Source organism: Adiantum capillus-veneris, chromosome 3 (assembly GCF_014529385.1).
Source record: "Adiantum capillus-veneris isolate H3 chromosome 3, ASM1452938v2, whole genome shotgun sequence".
NCBI lineage: Eukaryota > Viridiplantae > Streptophyta > Polypodiopsida > Polypodiales > Pteridaceae > Adiantum > Adiantum capillus-veneris.
Window position 1 is genome coordinate 168,707,693 of NC_140933.1, and position 25,628 is coordinate 168,733,320.

The 25,628-nt window shown below is 42.2% G+C and overlaps 1 pseudogene; it reads right to left on the minus strand.

Moving 5' to 3' along the window:
- Positions 1–20,070: 20,070 nt before the first annotated feature.
- On the minus strand, positions 20,071–20,927 carry LOC147462160 (uncharacterized; annotated as a pseudogene).
- Between the last annotated feature and the right edge of the window lie 4,701 nt (positions 20,928–25,628).

The window sequence follows — 25,628 nt, forward strand, 5'->3', positions numbered from 1 at the left end:
AGGCTGATGGGGGATCCCAAATATGTGTCATAGCACACCCATGCGTTGAGAAGATGGGTCTTACGGTGACTGGGGTGTAAGGCTTTCGGATCAGATTGGCAAACCATCAGAAGTAAAATGATTGGGTGTTGTAAAGAGCTTAGAAGTGGAGGCATATGATGCAAAGGTGGTGGTTGATTTTCATGTGATGCCCATGGGGTTGGGAGCATATCCTATTATATTGGGCAGACCATGGTTATGTGCAGTGGGAATTGTTTAAGATTGGAGACGTGGTACGATTAGCCTCTGTGGAAAGACAAGTGCCAAGAAGCTATATAATATGGAGACAAGGAAAACATTGGTGGAGCTTTATGAAGATGAGGATGAGTCTAATAATGAGGACTATTCCACATTGTCTGACGAGGACAGTGATAGTACTACCAGTAGTGATGAGCAAAGAAATCCATGAGTCTGGTTTAGTTGCATTTGCAAATGACATTGAAGATGAAAGTGAAGGGCCTTATGAAGTGATTGAAGGACTGATGCAAACCAAGGTTGGATTGTCAAAGAAGTAGAAATTTATGACACAAATGATCAGTTGGAGACCTCTTAGTTATGGAGAAGGAGATATATTTTCACATGCTAGCTAGTTTTCTTGATTTTTTCATTACTTGATATGAAGAGATTAGAGGGTTCAAAGGAGAAGAGATGCATATAGAGCTGAAAGAGGGTGCTAACCCAATGCGACAAAGGCTAAGAAGGATGGATCAAGAGCAAATGGAAGCCCTGCAGGAAGAGGTGGACAAGTTATTGAAGGCAGGATTCATAGTCCCAGTGGAAACCACAGAATGAGTGAGTCCAATAGTAGTCAGTCCAAAGAAGGATGGAAAGTGGAGGATTTGTTTAGATTTTAAACCCTTAAATGCAGCCACCGTAAGAAGAACCCATATCCTCTTCCATTCATCGATCAAATCTTGGATTCAGTGGGCAGGTTATGAGAGGTACAATGTGTGTGATGTTTTTTCAGGCTATTTTCAATTGAAGATTTCTCTTAAAGACCCAACAAAGACAACTTTCATTACACCATGGGGTTGTTATTGCTACACAGTATTGCCATTTGGTTTAACAAATGCAGTTGTGTTCAAGAGTTTTTGGACACCTTTTGTGTCTACATTAGTAAGGTTGAACACCATGAGAAGATGCAGATGGTATTGGCTCGATATGATGAATGTGGAGGACAACTAAATCCAAAGAAATTTCATCTAGCACAGCCAAGTGTGAAGTTATTGGGCCATATGGTGTCAGAAAATGGCATTGAGGTTGATCCAAAAAAGGTTAAGTCTATTATTCATTTTCCATCACCTAAGTGTACAAAGCAATTGGCAACCTTTATACACAAAGTGAAGTATATGGCGCGGTTTATTCCATTGTCATCATAGCTCCTTTATTTATTATAAAAAGTGGAAAATCATGATCCATTGCAATGGGATGAAAAGTGTGAAGAAGTGTTTCAAGAGGTGTTAGGGGGGTGGTCAGCTATACAGGCTCCTGATTGGCAGCAAGTGTTTTATGTAAATCCATCAGTACGGGATGATGCCATTGGAGGCAGGCTATTACAAAAGGGGAAGGGCAGCCATTTTATGAGGCCAATGTATTGTGCATACCGAGTGAAGCTGGTAGCAGAGAGAAAATTCTCAGAAGTAGAGCTAGTGATGGCCAATGTAATATTTGCCTGTCGACAATTTTGTCATTACTTGCTACCACGACCTTTTGTTTTCTTAAAGAGCTACACCTTTTTGCCACAATTAATTAATGGCACTGATCCGAGCCTATCACAAATTTTTGTTTATCATATTTTGTTGGTTTTCCTTGCTTCTAGAGGTTTACAATAAAAGAAAGAGTGAGAAAAACCTCTTGGAAAAATTAAAAAAAAATGATTTGATAGGAATTTTTTCTTGACTAGTTCACCGGAGGTGAAAGGTAGAGGGAGAACCTAGTGGTAAAGGGAAGGGAAAATATGTAAATGTGAAAAGAAAAGATATGATGTGGTTGTGGAGCCATGTACCCATGATTCAAGGGTCATGAGTGGCTCATATCATCATGGCTTTGGAGCCATATGATGATTCAAACAAATGGGACCCAAGTGGAAGACTTGGTAAAGAAAGGAACCAGACACATGATTTTGCTGAATTTTTAAAAAATACTTCCACTCCGATCCAAGAAAAGTTGTCTTCATCAAAGTTGTAGCTGATGAGCTGCAAATTCTGGCCATATTTTTTTTATAATTTTTGCATCTACGGTCTAGGAGATATGGCCAAAATGGCGGACGCCAGTTTTTTCAACTGTGGTGGAGACCACCCCCTCTACCTTTACACACACACACCCTTCCTTTTCCACATTGAGACCTTCTCTAAAAATCAGCCATTAGTCTTCTCACCCTCCTCTGCTTCCTCCTCTCTCTCAAGCTCAAAAAGCCATCAAAATTCCTCTTCTAATCACCTCTCAAGTCATGCTTAATCTTGTTGTAATTCATAAGTTCTCATTCAACCCCTTTCTATTATTACTAGATATGTATTGATTTTATGTAGATTCTTTACATTTTAAAATAAGGAAGCTCTTGGACTCAAGCTATGGAGGAAGGAGTGAAGACAACACAAGTGATGATGGAGCTAATTGGTCAACAAATCACTTGGAAGGAGCTTCTTCATTGGTTGAATGTCCCTAATCAAGCTTCATTTGTACAAATTACACTTGGATCTTAACCTCACTCCTAATCACTCTCTTTCCTATATAAAGAGGCCTTCCCCTTTGTAATTTCAAGCCTCCCTCAGCCCCATTGAGTCTTTGTATCACTCACCATGAGCCCATAAGCTCATTCATTCACTCTATTCTTGCACATTCTAGAGTGCAAATTGTTTCATGCTAGTAATCTCTCCTTCTCTTACTTATGTTAATTAAGATAAATCTTGTATATATGTGTGAGAGTGCTTGATGTGATCTTGGCTAATCCTTGAGTGGTTGTTTGGTAATCTACATGCTATTTGTGTTGGGAGTGTTTGAAGTCATCCATTCCTTGTACACACCCTAAGGTTAATGCTTCATTCATAGTGATCTCTCTCTCTCTCTCTCTCTCTCTCTCTCTCTCTCTCTCTCTCTCTCTCTCTCTCTCTCTCTCTCTCTCTTTGTGTAGCGGTCCTAGCCCACGCTTCCAAGACTAGGTGGTGCCCTTATCTCATTTCCCTTGTGGCGCAATGGAGTTTGTTTTGGTGTAGAGGCCGCCATTCCAAATTTCCTTCGTCATAAATTGGTGCCCCCACTGAGGAGTTCTGAAGCAGCACTCTATCAATCCTATGAAGGAAGATCCATCAAATTCTCCGAGACTTCCACTATGGTCTCCCCAAGAAGCTCGAGAAAAGAAGCGTCTTTATCGACAAACGGCACGTATGCGGGTAAAGAGAGTTAACTACACACACCCTTCTTTGCTTCAAGGAAAATCTTGTAGTCATCAAGTCCCTAGGTCAAAAAATTGTGTTGAGTGCTTTGTGGCTAGTGTGAAGACACTTCCTTTGAAGCCTCGACTTCAGGTGGTGAAAGCACTCTCAAACTCGGGTATTAACAAGTTTTTGGAGGGGGAGCTACACATCAATGGGGTGCGGTATTGGCAAGAGGCTACATATGGTGATGCACTCCAACTACTACTAGCAAGAAGGCTCAAGGTGGTTGAGAGGGTAGCCATTGAACCCTATGAACTCTACAAAGCTGAAGATGGTCACACCAAAGCTAGGCTAATCACTGGTGAGCAAATTCTTCGCATCTCTCAAATGGTGGGATCCAAGAGAGCTCAACTTCAATGAAGTGCTTCATGGAAGCTTGTATTTAATGCACCAATGAATAATCCCATTTTCTACAACTTTCAATCAGTTCAGAATATTAGGGTGAATGTGCGCATTGATAGAAAGATTTTTTTCCAACAAAGATTGGTCTTCTATTTTGGAGCTGAGAGGTTGAGAGAGATATTGTTGTCCCCTGACCCTATAATATTTCCTATTTTGGAGTATAATGTATCTTTTGATGTTCACATCTTCATCTTGCTTTAAGCATACTCCATGAATCATAGGGATTTATATGGACCTTTCCAACCTCTTGCTAGACAAACTGTGCATATAATAGATAGCACAAAGCTTAGGTTCCAAAACATCATAAGGAACTTACTAGGCCCTCATCGTCTAGCTGAGATTAATGCATCTATCAATCCATTTATTCTACCCTTAATAAGATATGATTTGGGCCTAGACGTTTTCATCTTTGTGCTGTATTGAGAGGAAGGCAACCCACTTTTATGATGGCTTTCCCAAATTTTTTTGGGCGTAGTGCGGAAAATGCTGGGGATTTTTTGGATAACTTGGAGATGGCTTTCCTTGTCTCTGGGAGGGATGATGAAGCATTGAAATTGAGAGCTTTTCCTTTGGTGCTCAAAGAAGAAGCTAGGGTATGGTTCCAGGCTCTATATCCAACCCAAAGAATTGATTGGGAGGGATTGAAGGCGGATTTCCTACGAAGATTTCAACGAGCCAATTTGGCAGAAGAACTATGGCAACGGCTTCTGGCCCTTCATCAAGTTGACCCTCATGGTTATGCAACCTATGAGGAAGGTTTTCTGAAACTTTGGGGGCAATGGTCAGACTCACTAAACCCTGGTGGGCGAGCTCCCAATTGCCTCCAAAAGGATCGATTTATCTCAGGTTTGTACCCCTTGCTAAGGGATAAGGTAAAGAGAAAATTTCCAAATGCTTTTGAAGATGCCTTAAGAATTGCTAGGGAAAAGAACAGAAATATTCTCTATCAAGCCCAAGCTGGCCAGCTAGCTTTGGGAGGCAATATCACAACTATGGAAGCTTCTCACATACCTCCAAATGTGCCTAATGCACCAGACCTCAATAGAGGTCAACAAGAAGATATGCTCCAACAAATAAACAATCTCACAAACCAGCTAGAGGGGTTGAGAGTAAATCTTGTGCAGGGTGCAAGAAGGCCTATTGAGGGAAATGGTGGGAATCGGCCACCAATGCGACGTCAAGCAAGGGAAATGTTGTGTTACAATTGTGGGGAAAATGGCCACGGCATGTATAATTGCCCTCATCCCAGAAGATATGACTACCCTGTCAGAGGTCCTCGACAACAAGTAAGTCCTCCCCGTGCTAGAGCTCAAGCACAAGAGCAACCGCAACCTCAAATTTTGCAGCCACCTTGTGCTCAAGCTCAAGCCCCTGCTACTCAACCAAATGTGAGCATCATAAGGATGGAGGAGGTCCTCAAGGGCAGAAGCAACCAGGAAGAAATAGCTAAAGGGAAGATGAAGATAGATGAAGTGGCTACAATGCCTATCAAACGTGTGCGTGTCCAAGATGAAGTAGGTAAAGAAACAAGCAAGGATGCAAGCAATGAAGCAAGTACATCTCGGGCAACTAAAGATGAAGCCAAGAAGAGAAAGACCCGTACTAGGTCTCAAATTGACATCTCTGATTTCCCTATGGGATCTCGGACACAACCTTATGACTTGACAGCTGATGTGAGTTCTCAAGGACCAAAGATTACTTGGCCACAACTACTTCATATCTCCCCAAAGCTTCGACGACAATGGTCAAAAATGGTGAGCACGAAGGCAAAGCGAAGTAAGCTAGTAAGTGTAATCAAAGCATATGGTCTCAAGGATATAGTGCCTTTGGTGGAGGCTCAAATCAAGGGACAACGGATTCCAAAAACTTACATTGACAGTGGAGCAGAGGTTTGTGTCATGACAGAAAAGCTAATGAATCAATTGGGTTTAGAGGTAATGGAATCATCAAACTTTAGGGCAAAAATGGCCAATAATGTCTCTGTCACTTGTGTGGGTGTAGTGAAAGCTTTGAGAGTTTCTGTTTTTGGAATCACTACAGAGGTTGATGCTTATGTGATGCCAGTAAAGGGAGAAGGATACCCCCTTATTTTAGGACGACCTTGGCTCATGGGTATAGGAGCTAGGCAAGATTGGGCAACAGGAGACTTGGAGTTGAGGCCTCGCATGGGTGGCCATAGTCGGAAGGTGGTTTATAACCTAAAGAATGGGCGACAAGAGAACCTTGAACTAGAGACGTCAGCTGATGAGTGGAGCTCAAGTGGATGCTCCTCATCCATGGATGAGGAAGAGAGTTCAAGTGAAGAGAGTGATAGCACTCTCGAAGTCATGGGCGTCACCATAAAGGAAACTACCTCATCAGAAGACAACCCAAGGATCCAAATGGAGAATGTGTGGGATGCCAGCCTAGAGGAGATGTTATCCAAGGATATAAAGGAAGAAGAAAAGGAGGGTTATGTATATGTTCTCAAGAAGCATGCATCATTGTTTATTTCTGATTACAGTCACATTACAGGTGTCACTGCAGTGAAGCATCATATCCATCTAAAAGAAGGGAGCAAGCCAGTAGTACAAAAACTAAGAAGATTAGGAGTTGTGCAACAAAATGCACTGTTGTCTGAGGTGAAGAGACTCTTAGAAGCAAGATTCATATACCCAGTAGAAGATTCAGAATGGGTCTCCCCAGTAGTGGTGAGTCCAAAGAAGAATGGTAAATGGCGAGTGTGCGTGGATTACAAGCCACTAAATGCTGCAACAAAGAGGGACCACTTTCCTCTCCCATTTCAAGATGAGATTCTAAATGAAGTAGCAGGCCATGAGAGATACACAGTGTGTGATGGCTACTCTGGCTACTTTCAAATACGCATTGCAGAGGAGGACCAGAAAAAGACTACTTTCATCACACCATGGGGATGTTTTGCATTTCGAGTCATGCCTTTTGGTCTCACCAACACTCCAGCCACCTTTCAACGATTCATGAACATGGTCTTCCAACTTTACTTTGGTAAGTCCATAAGGGTTTTCATAGATGACTTTTGTATTTACAGCTCCAAAAGTATGCATCTCGGCAAGATTGATGAAGGATTTACTCGTTTAGCTAAGCTGGGTGGACAACTAAACAAGGACAAATGTCACATTGGGGAAAGCAAGGTTACACTATTAGGGCATGTAGTGTCCATTGATGGAATCGAGGTAGATCCTGAAAAGATAGAAACATTGCTAAATCTACCTTCCCCAACTTCCATCAAACAATTAATCTCCTTCTTGCAAAAGCTAAGATATTTGAGTAGATTCATACACTTACTCTCCCAAGTGATATTTCCTCTACAACAGCTGACTCGTCAAGAGACGCTTGTTTGGAGTGAAGAAAGTGAAGGGCATTTTAGAGAGATTAAAAAAATGCTAGGGTCACTCCCTATAATCCTCCAACCTTGTTGGGAAGAAACATTCTTTGTAAACCCTAGTGTGGGAGAAGAAGCCATTGGTGCTGCCCTCCTACAAAAAGATCCAAAAACCTCCTTTATGAGGCCTGTGTATTTTGCTAGCCGCCTCATGGAAAACACAGAGAAGGCCTACACCCTGATGGAACAGCTAGTGTTAGCTCTCATGTTTGCGGTAACCAAATTTCGGCCATACTTGCTGCCGAAGAGGTTTGTAATTATCACTGTGGAGGATATGTTTCCCTATGCACTACAACATATGGAAATCTCTGACAAAATAGCAAAGTGGGTGGTGCGACTTCAAGAGTTTGATTATACAATACAGGTTGAAAGAACAACTCGAGCATGCTTAGCCGACATTTTAACAAACAAGTGCTATGAAAAAGTTTTCCATTTGAAGAGAAAGGAACTTCCACCACCTCCAGCTCCAGAGGCTTTGGTCAATGCTTATAGCCTCTACTTTGATGGAGCATACAAGAGAACCAAGGATAAGGCAACTGCAGGCATCGTGGTCTTATCTCCATTGGGAGAGAGGATCCATGGTGAAGGGATCACTCTAGAAGATGTCCACTCCAACAATGAAACAGAATATCATGCTCTAATTCATGGCCTTTGTTGGTGCCTCGATAATTCAATTAAGAGATTAAACGCTTTTGGTGACTCCATGCTTTTGGTAAGGCAAATGCAAGGTACATGGGCTTGCAAAAATGCCCGTCTCTCTACTAAAATGAGAGAAGCCAAAGCTCTTATGAGGACATTTAGGGAGACACAAGTACATCATGTGCCAAGAGACCAGAACAAGGATGTAGACCACCTAGCATCATCAAAGTTAAATGAGTCAATAGTGGGAGCAGTGGCCATCAAACTTCCACTTCAGCAAGGCAAGGAGGACTTGGAAGATATTATGCACATTCTGGAGCAAGGAGTGGCTCCTAAACACTTGAATGCAGGGGAAAGGCGATGGTTAGCTAGGAAGGCTACCAGGTATCGCATAGTAAATGATGACTTGTATTGTCTTGGTAAGGATGGTGTGCTTAGGAGAGTGCCTTTGTATTTATATCTGGCAAGGATGGGACTTCAAAGGCACTCTCCTAAGCACACCATCCTTACCAAGACAATACAAGTCATCATTTACTATGCGATACCTGGTAGCCTCCCCTTGTTCGATAATGGGACTTCTCCATGCCTTGAGTGCTAAAAATATCAAGCGAACCATACTTGAGGATAAAAATGCACCATGTGCAAACAAGATATAATGTTCACAGAAGAAAATGATCCACATTATTTGATGAAAACAATCTCTTGTAATAAGTTCACTACGTAACATGGCTTAGCATGTATTGTGTGATGTTATTTTCACCCCAAGAAAGGGTAAAGACCTTCATGAAATCCGCCAAGGCTTCTTGAAATGATTGGCGTTGTTCTTCTGTTGTGCTGGTAAGGCCCATAAGCTTTGACCATTTTATCAAAATGTGCCCAAACTTGCTTGTGCTTGTTTGCAAGCTCGCCATTCGAATCATTGTCATTAGTAGTAGCTTTGCATAACTCCTTCCAAAGTTCCCAAAGGTTACCTGTCTGTTGGTTGGAGCTATTTTGAGCATCATATCGACCTGGCTTTCCTTGGGTTACTTTCTTCAAAAAGTGTCTGGCTTTTTATCCACTCATTGATACTTGTTGGGCAATTTCATGGGCCTCCCCTGTGTTCTTTGCAGCAACATAGACACATTTCCACCGTCACAGCCAATGGAATTCAAGAGTGCTTCCACCCTTTTGATTGCTTCCTGGGACTTTTCCAATGGATTCATTGTGAAAGCATAGTCAAAGTGGAGCTTCAATAGCCTATCAAAAATGCGCATAAATACGTGTAATGTACAAGAAGGTACATTCGATAGAGGAGAGAGAAATATTGTATTCCAAGCCTAGTCCTTTTGTGCACGGTCCGGGGCATTGAGCATGGAACATCTCAAAATAGACGCTTCCCATTCTCTGCAAGGAAATCTTGAAGTTGTCAAGTTTGATGCATTATGCACATTGTTGTTGCAAGAGTCACTTTCCAGGAAAAAAAGGACAAGATAGCGTGCAATTGAATAGGCCTTTATTGTTGCTCAAAGAAAAGGTGGTAACAATGTTGTAGCCACTTCTCATGGTTCTTCTCCGAGTGGTAAATTGCCTGTTCCTAACGCTTCTGCTGGCAGCAATTTGTCTAGGAATTCCCGTGATAAGGGCAAAAAGAAGATGAGTTGCCATTATTGTAAAGCTAATGATCACATGATCAAGCAGTGTCCTAAGTTGAAGGCAAAAGAGGCTAAGAAGAAAGAGGCTGGTTCCACTACAAATGCACCTATTGCTGAGTCTTTTGTGAAAGGAGACTATGATGCTGATGTTGATGCAAAATGGGCTTTTAGTGCAAAATGCACTTGTGATCCTTCTGTCCATGATGCATGTTTGTCAGTTCTTGCTGCAGATTCACATGTGTGGTATTTTGACAGTGGTGCTACAAAGCACATTACCTCACATCGTGATTTGTTTACCTCTCTTGAGTGTGTCCCTCATAGAAATTCTGACACTTGTGCCAACAATGCCTCTTACCCGGTTTAGGGAATTGGATAGATTGTGCTTATTGGGATGTATTTTATTTGCGAGTTTTTCATTTTGAGTTTTTTAGAATCATTTAAACCATTTTTTTGAGGTTTTTTGACCACTTATGTTTCTTATCAAGTAATAAATTCCACTGGCATACATACAAAGATAGAGAACATTGAAGATGGTGAGAGAAACAATATAATTTAGTGAGAGGAGTTATATCTTTGTCAAGTCACTGTAGACCAATCAAGTTTTTCTTCTAGTAATATGTAGGCATGACTTACAAGAACAATGAAAGTGATGAGAGAAACATTGAAAATGCAGTGAGAGGAAAAATAGACTAGGAGTGTTTTATTGTGATGATTATGCAGAAAGGTCATCATGAGGACTATATTTGGGGGCCACTTCCCGTGGTTTCAAGATGCATTATTGGAAAAAGTTGAGTGCCAGGTGTGCGGATGATGCAAAAAGGTAACAAAATGCACTGCGTGGTCAGTTTTTGGCCTGTTCGGGGTCCGTTTGAGGTCAACTAAAAGGCCAGAGGTTCCCAAGTGATAAAGTGGAGTGTGGACATTGAAAAACCTGAGAAAAACGTGGAGAGAAGAGGAGGAATAGCCGCAACTCAGTTTTTGATGTTTTTGGAGGCTATTTTGCTCATAAACTACTCATCCGAGGTCGGATTTGAGCGTTATGATATTGTAGACTGAGGGTTTTGGCCACTCCAAACTCAATGGCACTATCCATTTTACAAAATTACTCACTTTTACCTGCTATTTTGGATGTGTAAGTTTCTCCTGTGAGCGAAACCTCGGTTCAAATTTGTGATTGTATCTGGCATATTTCATCCATATTGTGTGAGCTATTTGCCCCATTGGAGTTGGCCCAAGCTCAATTGTATCTAAACATTAAAAATATTCCTCTTTGAGCTGAGTTTTTGGGTGTGTGTGTGTGTGTGTGTGTCTGTGTTGAGTGGGCAAATGGAAAGTCTCTCTCCTCTCGCTCCATAGGTGTGTTTCTTGTCTCGGCCAGGTGGATTGTGTAAGCCGAATGGTGCCCCATAGTGTGTGTGTGTGTGTGTATCATCCCAAGAGTGTGTGTCAGGTGATTATAGAGACGTTGTGTGTGTTTCCATCCCGCTCACATTCTTTTGGCACCCCCACGGAGGATCTTCTTCGAGTACCTTTAGCTTCGGGATTACAGGTTGCAAATTATAGATTACAGATTACAGGTACAGGTTTCTCACACAGATACAGGTAGCTGGAGTAGAGTGATATACTAGCAAGTGGAAGTCACTTACAGTTGCCGTGGGTATGCATCATTTGGTGCATGTTTGAGCGCATTGTCTCTGCTGGTATTGTATGTTACTTGTGGAAACTATCATTGTACGCCTTTGTAGAGACATACTTGGTTTTATTTGGTAGTGCCATCCATTTTTGAGACTTGGTCTGGAAGATAGTCATTGTGAGACTTGACTATACGAGATTTGCATAAGCTTTCATGAGAGGTTCGATAGCGTGAGGTTTTATTGAGCTGGGGGATTCTCAAATGTGAGATCCTTTCGGTGATAGAGGTGGCTGGAGCACCCTTTTCGTGACCTTGCCATAGGCTATGTACTAATGATTCTTACTTGATGCTCGGGTTCTATTGTTGGCAGGTTATGCATACATATACAGTCTGTATTTTGGGTTCTTACTGCTCTACTTCTGGGGAAACTCTGCCAAAATGTTTCCAAGTTGTGATGGCTGGTTTTTGGTCTTTTAACACTAGAATGGTAACAGGACACTTTTATGTCCTTGGACACTTTTGTGTCCTGTTAAGTGACCATTTTGCTTGAATTATTTGAAGAGTATGAGAATGGATTTCTAGGTGCTATATATCCACAAAGTTGCCTTATGAGCTGAAAAAAACTTAGCATTTTTTTTGGAGTATCGATCTCACCATTAACCTTACTCTTGCACAACATTTTTGAACCTAAACTGTGTGAAAAAACGGGTCCTGTTTTTGGTTTTTTTTCAATTTTTGGCAACTATACCACTCTAAACTTCATGTTTGTGAGGTTTAAATGGCTAGAGGTTAGGCCTTCATAGTTCTCAACATATTTTGATGCTTGTAGGGAGAGCTAAGTGTTAAAATTGAAAGTTATGAACAATTTACAAGAATTGTATAATCCTGTTTTTTGGCCAAAATTAGCACTTTTATGATTTTTTGGGGGGCTTTCTTGATATCCAAATTCAATTTTGATTGTGTAAGTGTAACATATAACATAAAGCTAATCTTCCTTGAGTTTTGGGGGACCTAATATGCTATATAGCATAGTATATGATGATGGTTGAGTTTTTTGATTGCTGAAGAATACGATACATTTTAGAGTAGTGAGTATAACTTTCTCAATATTGCTAGTTTCTTAGGCCAATTGTGTGTATTTTGTAGGTAGTAACCATATCTAATCATAGACTACAAACTTGGCTAGATATTGAGTAGTTTCTATGGGTTTCTAGAGGTCATAATGCTAAACCCAATTTTTTCATGTTTGCTGTATTTAGCACTTTATCATTGCTCCCAAGGTTCCAATTGTAAGAGATCCATTATCCTTTTGATATGCTTCATGGATCCTTTTGAATCCAAAGGCCCAAAGGGAACTAAGAAAACATGTATATAGTATCTGTATTGAGCGTGACTATAGAAACTTTGATGATAGGTCCGCAGAATGGCAAAAATGCAACTTTTTTGTACCTATTTTTTTTGCCCAAAAAAAACTTAGTGAGGTAAAAGCAACCATATGTTTTGGTCACCAACCCATTGAAGTTAACGGGGCATTTTATCTCATGTCCTACAAAAATCCCCACTCTTATTTATATGCAATCAACCGTAAGAGATTGCTGTTTTGGGCAAAATGCACTGGTCCATCAACTTTGGAGGCTTGTAGTGACCAAGGGAAGAGAAAAATTACAAGTTTCTCATTTTTTCCATATGTAGTAGTTATTGAACTATAAGCTCATGAAAGGATTTTTCAAAATCAATGGATCTAATATGGTTTTGGAAATTTTTCCCAAAACCCTGAATGGACACTTTTATGTCCTGTTAGGTTACCATTCTAGTGTTAAACCATTTATGCTGTTATGCTACTAAAATTTTGGCAAAATCAAAGGATAAGTCAAGTGTGCCTTCTTGGGAGCTGCATGGTTGGCTTTCATGGATGATCAAAACGGACCTCAATTCACTCCTTTTCATTCAACACAAAGAATCCAAATAAATGTTCATGTGTCTAGGAAGAGTTTTTTCCAGCAACGCATAGTCTTTATGTTCAGACCAAGAAGATTAAGAGAGATACTGGAATGTCCTTTGCCTATTGTAATTTCGATGATTAACTATGAAAACTCATTTGATGTGCATGTGTTTGTCCTTATCTAAAGTTGAGCTCCATTGAAGTTTCTAAGGATTGAGTCAATAAAAAGTTTGGGTTCTTGCACGTGTGTTCGAAGGGGTTCTCAAAGCATCGGAACTTGGGTATCCATGGCTTTCTCTTATCCAGAATTTCATGGAAGAAGTGATGAAGATGTGGAAGACTTTTTGGAAAAGATGGAGGTTGCCTTCATTACCAACCAGATTCATGACCCGGCGTAGATGTTACGTCTTCTCCAAATTTGTTTGAAGAGTGATGCACGAGTTTGGTCCAAATCATTTGAAGAGGAGTTGCGTGTGGCTGATCCACTTTTAAGATTGAGCTGGGACAATCCAAGGCATGGATTGGAAGTGGAAATTGTGAACACAGAAGATCCTAACAAAGTGTGGCAATAAGTACAAGGTTTGGTGCAAAAGGAAGGTGAGCCAATGGATGCGTATATACGTAAGTTTTCATTGGCATGGGAGCGGATGTGCAAGGCCTTAGCACCACAAGTACCCCCACCTTACATGATGAAGAAGGACAGGTTCTTGGCTAGTCTTTGGGAGAATATACGTTGGAGAGTGGAGCTAAAGAATCCTAAGACATATGAAGATGCACTAGAGGTAGCAAGGAACAAAGAGTGGAATCTGAGAAGAATGAGACAACTAGGAGTAGAGTCTTTGCCCAGGAGGTTTGAGTTTTAGCATATGGATTCTTTGCAAGGTCGCATGCCAAGGGTTCATCATGAACCAGTGTTTCTATTACTCCTCAAGTTATGTCAGCGGTGGTCACTACAGCAGTGCAAGATAATGGGCTAAGGCAAGGCATGAGGCAAGTGGTAGATTTAATGAAGAATCTCGGCCTAAACATGTTAGGTAATGTGCGAAATAATCGAGGTCGAGAGAGGTTTGCAAATCAGCCAGGAGGTGAAGAAAGGCCCAGGAATGGTGTTGGACAAAGCAATGGTAGGTTTTGGAGGCAGACACCCACGTGTTATAATTGTGGAGAGTTGGGTCACATCAGCCTGCAATGTGATAAGCCACCAAGGATGGGGGGGATATATCCATTTCCAAGACATGTGCTAACTAGGTCAAATGATCCCCGGGGAGGTCACCTAATAAAAATGTAACCTATCACGTGAGTTCAACAGAAGGGTATGTAAAGTTCTTGAAACTTACAGAAATATAAATATAGAAGGGTATTATTTTTTCAAATTTGAAAAAAAATTACAGATTTTAAAAGGAAAGGTCACATATATCCCTACGAAATTCACAGATAAGGGGTTTTACAAACATGTCTTGAACGCACGTGATATGGTAGTTTTACACATAGTGAACCCCCCGATAAATGATCATGGCATTGAAATTAAGGGAGAAGAAGGAACCAATGGATTCACCCAAGAGGAAAAGGGAAAGACAAAAGTGATAAGTGTGGTCACCTTGGAGAAGGCAGCAAAGCTGGAGGATATAGTAGTGATGCCTATTATTGGGAAGAGGACCACAGAGGACAAGGAAGGAAGAAGTGCCTCAGGTCCTAGTAAGAAGAAGGGAAAGAGCCATGAAGGCGAGGATGTCAAGGCCAAGAGGAAAACGAGGGCTTGTTGTAAGTTTCATGTTTCAGATTTTCCACTAGGGGATGGGCAATTAAGCTATGACTTGAAGGAGGATCTGACAAGCAGGAAGGCAAATGTTACTTTTGGGCAGCTTATAGATATGGTGCCTAAGCTAAAGTGACAGTGGAAGAGGATGGTTAACCCAATGGAGAAAGAGCCAGAGAGAGGTTTAGTAAAGGTGTTGGCAATGGACAAGCTACCAAAAATTTACCCAATAGTAGATGTGTGGCACAAAAGAAAAAATTTGGGACAAGGTTATGTGGATGGTGGAGCCCAAATATGTGTCATAACACACTCATGCGTTGAGAAGATGGGTCTTACAGTGACTGGGATGTCAGGCTTTCGAATCAGATTGGCAAACCATCAGAAAGTAAAATGTTTCGGTGTTGTAAAGAGCTTAGAAGTGGACTCGGCATATGATGCAAAGGCAGTGGTTGACTTTCATGTGGTGCGAGCAGGGTTGGGAGCATATCCTGTTATACTGGGCAAATCATGGTTACGTGCGGTGGGAGCTGTTCAAGATTGGAGACGTGGTACAATTAGCCACTATGGAAAGATAGGTGCCAAGAAGCTATATAATATGGACACAAGGAAAGTATTGGAAGAGACTTATGAAGATGAAGATGAATCTAGTGATGAAGACTATTCCATAGTGTGACTGATAAGGATAGTGATAGTACTACCAGCAATGATGAGGATGTTGATGTTGCATTTCTTCTGATGGACAAAGAAACCCATGAGTCTGGTTTAGTTGCATTTGCAAATGAGATTGAAGATGAAAGTGAAGGGCCTTATGAAGTGATTGAAGGGCTGATGAAAACCAAGGTTGAATTGTCAAAGAAGCAAGAATTGATGACACAAATGATCAGTGGAAATCTGTCAGCTATGGAGAAGGAGATATATTTGCACATGCTGGCTAGTTTTCCTGATTTGTTCATTACTTCATATGAAGAGATTAGAGGGCTCAAAGGAGAAGAGATGCATATAGAGCTGAAAGAAGGTGCTAAGCCATTGTGACAAAGGCTAAGAAGGATGGGTCAAGAGCAAATGGAAGCCTTGCTGGAAGAGGTGGACAAGTTATTGAAGGCAGGGTGCATAGTCCTAGTGGAGACCACAGAATGGGTGAGTCCAGTAGTAGTTAGCCCAAAGAAGGGAAAGTGGAGGGTTTGTGTAGATTTTAAACCCTTAAATAAAGCCACTAAGAAGAACCCATATCCTCTTCCATTCATCAATCAAATCTTGGATCCAGTGGCAAGTTATGAGAGGTACAGTGTGTGTGATGGTTTTTCAGGCTATTTTTAATTGAAGATTGCTCTTAAAGACCGAACAAAGGCAACTTTCATTACGCCATGGGGTTGTTATTGCTACACGATATTTCCATTTGGGTTGTCAAATGGACCATGTTTCTATCAAGAGAGAGAAAATTGGGTATTGGCACCATTCATCCGTACTTGTGTTAAAGCTTTTATGGATGACTTCTATGTCTACAGCAGTAGGGTTGAACACCATGAGAAGCTGCAGATGGTATTGGCTCGATATGATGAATGTGGAGGACAACTAAATCCAAATAAATGTCATCTAGCACAGCCAAGGGTGAAGTTATTGGGCCACATGGTGTAAGAAAAGGGCATTGAGGCTGATCCAGACAAGGTTAAGTCTATTATTCTTCTTCCATCACCTACGAGTACAAAGCAATTGGCAACCTTTATACACAAAGTAAAGTACATGGCGCGGTTTATTCCATTGTCTTCACATCTCCTTTATCCATTACAACAAGTGGCAAAGCATGATCCATTGCAATGGGATGACAAGTGTGAAGAAGTGTTTCAAGAGGTAAAATAAGTGTTAGGGGGGCTATCAGCCATGTAGGCTCCTAATTGGGAGCAAGTGTTTTATGTAAATCCATCAATAGGGGATGCTGCCATTGGAACCATGCTATTGCAAAAGGGGAAGGGTAGCCATTATATGAAGTTAGTAGCAGAGAGAAAATTCTCGGAAGTAGAGCTAGTGATGGCCAGTGTAATATTTGCTTGTCGATAATTTCGTCATTACTTGCTACCACAACCTTTTGTTTTCTTAAAGAGCTACGCCTTTTTTCCACAATTAATTAATGGCACTAACATGTTTGATGTGGTCAAGAAATGGGTAACTGAGCTGCAAGAGTTTGAGTTCTCTTTTTTAGTGGAAGACGGTACAAGAGTTACCCTAGCTGATTTGTTCACTTACAAGGAGAATCCCCTCCTTGTTAAGGAAGAGGTGGTGAGAAGGGTAGTTGAAGAAGTGCCACAGATCAGCAATTCACATGTGATGTTCTTTGATGGCTCATATAGAAAGAGCCATGATGCGGCTTCATGGGGTATAGCACTTTATGATTCAGAGGAGAAGCTAGTATACAAGAGAGGGTTCAAATTGGATGCGCATAGTAACAATGAGGATGAATATGCTATGTTGGAAGGTGGATTACACATTTGTTTGAAGCATGGGATTAGAAGGTTGAGCATAAAAGGTGATGCCTTGTTAGTTGTGAAGCAAGTGTTGGGTGTGTGGAAGAGCAAGAACACCTCATTGAAGGAAATGTGGTTCCAAATTAAAGGCCTGTTAAAAACTTTTGAAGCATGGAGCATCAGACACATTGAACGTGCTCTAAATGGAGAGGCACATGAATCAGCTCAAAGAATGATTGGGGAGCTATTTGTGTTGAGGACCAATTTACCTCTTTATCATGGCCGGGAAAGTTTGGCTCAAGAAGAGGAGTTTTTGCTAACAAGAATCATTCCAAAGGATATTCAGAACTCTAAGAAGTATGGTTTTGTGCGTAGAGCATCCAAGTACAAATTGATTGGGGATTTCTTATACATGAAATGGGTTGATCTCGTGTTTAGACGTGTACCTTGGCAGGAGGAGCTTTACAGAGTGTTCGAAGAGAATCATGAAGGCGCATGTGGCGGACATTTTGCTCTAAAGATCACCTTGCATAAGATCTTGCAAGAGGGGTATGTATGGCCTAGTTTGCACAAGGATGTTCACCATTGGTGTAGGTCTTGCAATAGGTGTCAAGCATTTGGGAAGAGAGTGTTGAAGCCAGAGATACGAAAAGCCATTATGGCGTTTGATGTGTTTGAAAAGTGGGGGATTGATGCAATAGGCCCGTTACCTATCACAAGTAGGGTCAAAAGCTATATTTTGACTGCAATGGACTATCACTCTAGATGGGTAGAGGCTATAGCAGTAAAACAAATCATTGCAAAGGATGTGGCAAAATTTGTGTACGATGAAATATGTTGCAAGTTTTGGGTGCCATTGGAGCTACTTTTGGATAAGGGGCCAAGATTTTGAGCTAAACTGCTAGACTTTTTATGCGCGAAGATGAAGATTAGGCACCAACATACCACTCCTTATTACCCACCAGGTAATGGCTTAAATGAAAGATTCAATGGTGAGTTGGTACAAATTCTTTTGAAAGTGACAGAGCACTGACAGGAGCAAAGCGACACCCGAACCCCGACGGCCTCTAAAACGCCGGGGCCGATGGCACGCCTCGAGCCGGTCATGGTAAAGTGAATAGGGGGCACCACCTAGCTTTGAGCGGCTAGGACGCAGACCACGATGATGTGAACACCGCAAACTTACACACACACACACACACACACACACACACACACACACACACAGATTGACAAATGATGAAAACCCTCAGGGGTGTGAGGGAGAATTATTTCTGCAGTATTTACAATGACCTTCCTTCCAGCGAGGTGGCACACCGTGGTGATAGAGAGGTAGGGAGAAAAGATGGTGAAACTACTTGGTGCGTTCTCTATCAATGACTCGATGATTGTGAAACTTGCTACCAAGAACGTGTATGTGTGTGTGCATCGACCATTGGACTCGAGAAGTGGACATGGCTCCCTTCACATGGTGCAATTCCAAAAGCAAACCATCACACAAGCCCCCCTCCCCATGATGCCAATAGTGTCAATTCTTTCCATTAGAACTCTACCAAGTGCTGACCTCTCATGAACTTCCCCCCCCCCCCCCCCCCCCCCCCCCCCCCCCCGATAGTGACCTCTTAGTGCCCTGTTATAGGTGTTGGTTGCTTGGATTAGGGTAATCCCGGTTTGATTAGGGTAAGGTAATCAGGGAGACAAAGCAAGGTGGTGGGCCCGGTGTGGTTGACCCTTGCTTTGTCTTGGGAGTTATTAAAAATGAAAACCTCTAGGTGGGCCTTTGTGACCATAACCTAGAGAGAGGGAGTTTACGAATTGGGAATTTTACAAGGCTTGGGTGAAAACTGAAAAAATGATGATAACCTACGATTTACTGAAAATGGTGTCGTGGTTGCGTGATGCCGACAAATGGTGTGTTGCCAGTGTGTCGGTGTAGCACGTACATCTTTTCGGGGTCGGCCGGGGCATGCCTTTGGCGCCTTTATTCCTTTTGTTGTCGGTGGCGCGTGCTTCGGGCCGTCTTCTTCTTTGTCGATGTCGATGTCATTTTCCTTTATCCTTCTTTTTGTATTTTCAGCTGCGTGCATATATGTGTGTCGTGTGTATGTATGTGGGTGAGCGTGTGTGTATATATATAAATGTATGTGCATGTATATTTATATGTGTGTGTATATATATAGATGTATGTGTGTGCGTATGCGTGCATATATGCGTGTCGTGTGTATGTATGTGGGTATATGTGGGTGAGCATGTGTGTATATATATAGATGTATGTGCGTGTATATTTATATGTGTGTGCGTATGCGTGCATGGGAACGGGGGGTGGGTATTAATATATACATATATATGTTTTTTTTCAATTTGATTTTTGGACCTAGCGACGCAGAGGTGAAGGGGGGGGGAGATGGTGAATGAGAGAGGGGGTGCGCGCAAGCGTGTGTGTGAGGATGTGGGGAAGCGGGTGTGTCAAGGCAACGCCTGCACGGGCTAGTAGAGAGAGAGAGTGCGAGCGCCGGGAGTCGGGTGCCGGGTGCCGGGTGTGTGTGGACTGTTGTGTGCAAGAGCGCGAGGGCGAGAGGATGGGGAGAGTGAGGTCGTGAGGGGGGGGGGGGGGGGGGGTGATAGGGTTGTGTGTGTGGCTTCAAGTGCGCGAGCGCGAGGGCTGGGTCCAGGATGTGAGGCGTGGGTGCAGGTAATTCGATATAGCAGGCGGAAATGGGGGGGGGGGGGGCTTAGTCAACGAGAGAGGGGGGGGTGGAGAGAGAGAGAGAGAGAGAGAGAGAGAGAGAGAGAGAGAGAGAGAGAGAGAGAGAGAGAGAGAGAGAGAGAGAGAGAGAGAGATTCCCCTAAGGCGGGTTCCCACCGTAGAGGAAAAAAGAGTGAGAGAGGGTGTGAGGTTGTGAGGGGGGGGGGGAAGAGGATAGGGGTGAGAGAGAGAGAGAGAGAGAGAGAGAGAGAGAGAGAGAGAGAGAGAGAGAGAGAGAGAGAGAGAGAGAGAGAGAGAGAGAGAGAGAGAGAGATTCCCCTAAAGCGGGTTCCCACCGTAGAGGAAAAAAGAGTGAGAGAGGGTGTGAGGTTGTGAGGGGGGGGGGGAAGAGGATAGGAGAGAGAGAGAGAGAGAGAGAGAGAGAGAGAGAGAGAGAGAGAGAGAGAGAGAGAGAGAGAGAGAGAGAGAGAGAGAGAGAGAGAGAGAGAAAGAGAGAAAGTGAATAGAGAGAGAGAGAGAGAGAGAGCTAGAGCTAGGTGAATATTGGGGGGGGGGGGGGGGGGGGGTTATAGTGGCCCGCCGGGGCTGGAGTGTGGACAAGCAGAGAGAGAGAGAGAGGGGAAGAATATTTGAAAGAGAGAGAGAGAGAGAGAGAGAGAGAGAGAGAGAGAGAGAGAGGATAATATATGTGGCGGCCTGCCATAGGGTGTGACAGAGGCACCAATGCACCTACCGGGCCGGGTGATGCAGTGGTAGAGTAGGAGAGAGAGAATATTGGCGGAGCCGGGCAGCAAGAGAGAGAGGGGTCGTCTTTTGGTGATAATGGAGGGGTGTGGCCAAACTGGCAGCGCCCCACTAGTGACAATAGTTCACCTTGTACATTAACTAGGTTCACCACTTGTCCAACCTTTACTCTTATATAGAAAGGAAATTTTGGTTTTGAGATCCATCACTTGTCCAACCATACTTCCATTGAAAGAAGCAAGAGATACTTGCACATTGGGAACCAAGATCCTACAATACCACCTTGGACATTGGACATTAAAACTAGGTCCATCACTTGTTCAAGATTTACTCTCATATAGAAAAAGGGACTTTTGGTTTCAAGCTCCACCACTTGTCCAACCTTACTTCCATTGAAAGAAACAAGGGATATTTGGACATTGGGAAGCAAGTTCCTACAATAGCACCTTGAACAATAGCCATTAGAACTAGGTCCACCATTTCCCCAAGCTTTACCTCATATAGAAAAGGGCTTTTGGTTTCAAGATCCCCCCTTGTCCAACCTTACTTCCATTTGAAGAAGCAAGAGATACTTGGACATTAACAAGCAAGTTCCTAAAATAGCACCTTGGACACTGGCCATTACAACTAGGTCCATCACTTGTCCAAGCTATGATCTAATATAGAAATGTCTATAGAGTTATAGTATTCACAACCCTTGTGTAATGCGTAATGTAACTTATACATTTTTTTTCAAAGAGAATTTATCTATAAATATGAATTTAACAAGGTGTTTCGTTTCAACTTACAAGATGGACTTTGAATATGGGGAGAAAGTGCATATGGTCCTTGATAATGAAATTGTTGGTATTGGTTATGTGTGTAGAACAGATCGTGATTCCACTTGTGGCGGTACAAAGATAGGGCAAGGAAATGTATATATACTAGTGGAGGAATGTTTGAAGGATGTGGTCCTCCCTTTTTCTACAATGGATACTACATCTCTCCAAAGCTCATTATGGAGTGTTGTTCGATGGCCTAAGCTTCTTTTGAAAAAATCCATAATAAATGGCAGTTCAAGATAAACGGCTCTATTGTTTGCTGCCGAGCATGGTATGAGCTACATGGAATACCAAAGACATCATTTTACTGCTACAAGGAGAATTTTGAAAACGGTGTGCGCCAATATGTGCATGGTAACACATGTACATTGAGAAGAGGACTTGAACATACTACTTTGGCAAGTGCACTATTAAATGAATTTGTGGATAACAACTCTGAGAAGATGCCACATAGAAGCAAAACACTACTAGATGGCTCAAGAGAGACTCAATTAGTGATACCATCAATGTACAAACAAGTTGACACTTTAAGCAAAATGAACACAACACTGGACCAAATGGGCTATGAGAAAAGTTATCTTAATCTTCTTTTGGTAGAATTTGGAACAAAGAGTATCACATGCAAGCTATAGACATAATTTCAAAACTTGAGTGTACATGCTGAATAAGAGCATAGTTCAAAACAAGCAATGGAATGTCTGTAATTCAATCAAGGCAAGGCTAGAAGCTAAACCTTCTCTTGAAGAGAGAGCTCTTCTCTTGAGAGAAAGAGAAGTTCACATGGCACAATAGAAGAGTTGTAGGCACTTATATTATGCATGGTGCACATATTCAGAAACTCAACCACAAAAGTATGTTTGTATAATCCATGATAAGATGAATCAAAAGAAGACAGTCATTCCTAGATTACGCATTTTTCCTAAGGGTGTGGATTCAAGATACAATTTGCAGGTGGCCTTGATAGGTATGATCACTCATGGTCATGGAGAAGGTCATTATGGTCACTTTGTCTTGAATGTTTTGTGGCCAGCAGATCCAAATCTTACAATTGGCTCAATTGCTAATTGTTTACATAACTTACATAGAATAGATAAGCATCCTCTTGGTGATCTGGCAACAAATGGACTAAGAAGGAGTAGTATTTGTCTACTACATGATTTGAACTCAAGGGATGCTTTAGACCATCACAACTTGAGTGATGGAAAAGAGCTCTCGTGCAACCATCAAAAGCTACAAAAGCGGAATTGGGGTCAACATTTTGCATGTTGCCAGAGAACTTGTTACTACAATTGGATAATTTTGCAGGGGAAAACAAAAATCGATACTTATTTGCCTATTTGTCAATGCTTGTTGCAAGGTGTGTTTTCAAAACCATCGAGCTAGGATTTTTGATGGTTGGGCGTACACATGAGGACATAGATATGTTCAATAAGTTTTCAAAGAAATTGAGAGTTATACAAACATATACTTTGCCACACTTGATGGATACATTACGGAATAGCTCATCTTCATCTCCGGCCCCGTTTTTTCTTGAAAAGGTCCTCGATTTCAAGCAATATTGTGATGGACAAGACATACTGGTTGGACATTCCAAACCACTTTAATTTAGGTTGCTTATGCAAGATGAGACACCAATGATGCAGTATAAGTCACATGTAGGCGTATCAAGTTGGAGTGGAAGCATTCACCTTTGGAAATCAGACATAGAAGGCAATCCAATGTTGCCACATGGAGATCCACCTTTGCTGCCAATGGCAGAATATGTCAAGGCTCACGAAGAAGTGATTTTAGGGTTGAAGAATTATATTAAGTTTTGAAAAAATCTAGGGAATGGTTCAAATGTGCCACGATATTATAGACATGTGATAGATTACTGGAGTAAGGTGATTGATGAGCATGAAAAAGAAACCATATATAGAGGGAGGCTTGTATGAAAATTTTTGGCCAACAACTCATGACTTTTGTCACCTACAATCCACTACGATGAGCTTAAACAAGGAGCAGAAAGATTCCTAGGCCTTGAAGAGTTGAATGATCATTTTTGTGGTCCTCAACGAAATAGACCAAGGAAAGAGTTTCACCCTATGTCTGATGTGAACCAAGGTGATTTTGTTATGCTAGCTCCAAGTGACATTGAAATCTATCTAGTTTGGCTCGCAATGGCTTTATCAGACATTGATAACGAGCCTACATCACCAAACTACAAAAAAAATTGATTCAATATTGGGCACCTTCTGCAAGAAAGAGTGGGATGATGGATACTCAAGCTTACACTAATTGTTGGAAGGGTTTTTGGGCTATCAACTGCAAGGACCCACAAGTGTGAGAAACGGTAGATGCAATTGTTTGGTCATGAAGACCCAACAAAGAAGGACCATTTTCTAGAATTAAGATTCCAAAAAGTCATGCTCTAAGGCAAGTCTTGCTCATGCACATCAACCACGCTTGGAACAAAATTTGGATATGGCATCAAATGTTGGGGTATAAAGCCCAGTGTGGTCGCCCAAGTAAGTGGGCGGGCCGCCAGGTATGTACACATATTCTTTTGTAAAAACCTAATAAGAACTCACTATGGTCTACACATTACAATAGAGAGAGTTCACCATATCGTCGTGCTCTTCTTCTCGCACTCTCTCTCGCGTCGCACTTCCGCTCTTACTCCTTCAACTGGTATCAGAGCTCAGATCGAGGCTCGGGGCAGCACAGCAGGAGGCTAGAGTCACCAACTCAGATTGGAGTGAAATTCGATAGGCAAAGACACGGCCCCAAATCCCGTGGGAGAAATCGAAGGGATCGGTGTTGTCAGAATTTCATTCTGAGGTCATCTCGGCCACGGTTTGGCTTCGACAAAGGTCTGCGCATGCCATTTTTGACTACGTGGTCTCGGCGGGTGCAGATCCGGCTCTGCAAATTTGGGGTTTTCGGCCTACGACTACAGGTGCTGAGGATATCGACACTCCCAGAGTGTTGATTTGTGGCTGTCTACACATCGAAGGACGGCTCACAGTTCTTGGAGGCGTGTCACATACGACACGGGCGCATCTACTCACAAACTATAGGCGACATCCACTAGTTCATCAGGTAGCTTGTGTTTGCTGCTTGATATTCTAGATTTCATCCTGACATTGCAGGTACTTCCACATGGGATGTATTGTCAGAGATGATGTATGTTTGTTGAGGGTTTGCTAGCTGTGAATCACGCAGCAAACAACCGCCGCAGTGGTTACAGCATATAGTGGGAAATTTGTGGATGTATGACTTTGTGGGAAGTCTATGTACTGTCAGATTTACTACAGCCTTTGTTGAGGGTCGAGTGAGGTTTTATTGAGCTGGGGGATTCTCGAATGTTGAGATCCTTTCGGTGATACAGGTCTTGGAGCGATCCCTCGAGCACCCTTAGATAGGCAGCTAGGATGTATTGAATCTGAGTTAGACAGTTGGGATTGCATCTTTGCTTTACTGCCGTTGAGGCATTGTCGCAGTCTATGCTTACAAGACAGTGACAGGACAGTCAGAGACAGTACAGGTGCAGGATAGGTTTACCCACAGCTTACAGTGTCAGAGAGACAGTGTTTTTTGAGCTGTTTTTTGGTCTGTTTTTGAGTACACCAGAGCCATTTTACAAAGGAGACTCTGCCAAAATTTATGCAGAATCTGAAGATTTCTTGGTTCATTTGACAGGTTGATATTGGTTCAGAGGTCAGTTTACAGGGGAAACTCTGCCGAATTTTTCCCAGGAAAGTAAACCATTGTGAAGCGTAGCTATGGCTGGATCACAGGACACTGCTCTTTACAATATCAAGAAGCTGGATGGAACCAATTTCCCATTGTGGAAGCAGCAGATTTGGCACGTGTTGGTACAAAAGAAGCAGATAAAACCTATAAAGCTCAAGGGGATAAAACCAGAAGATATGGACGAAGATGAATGGAGCGAAATGGATGAATTGCCACTTTCTACCATTATGCTGACTTTGGCAGAAAGCGTTTACTTCAATGTAGCAGACGAGATGTCGGCTTA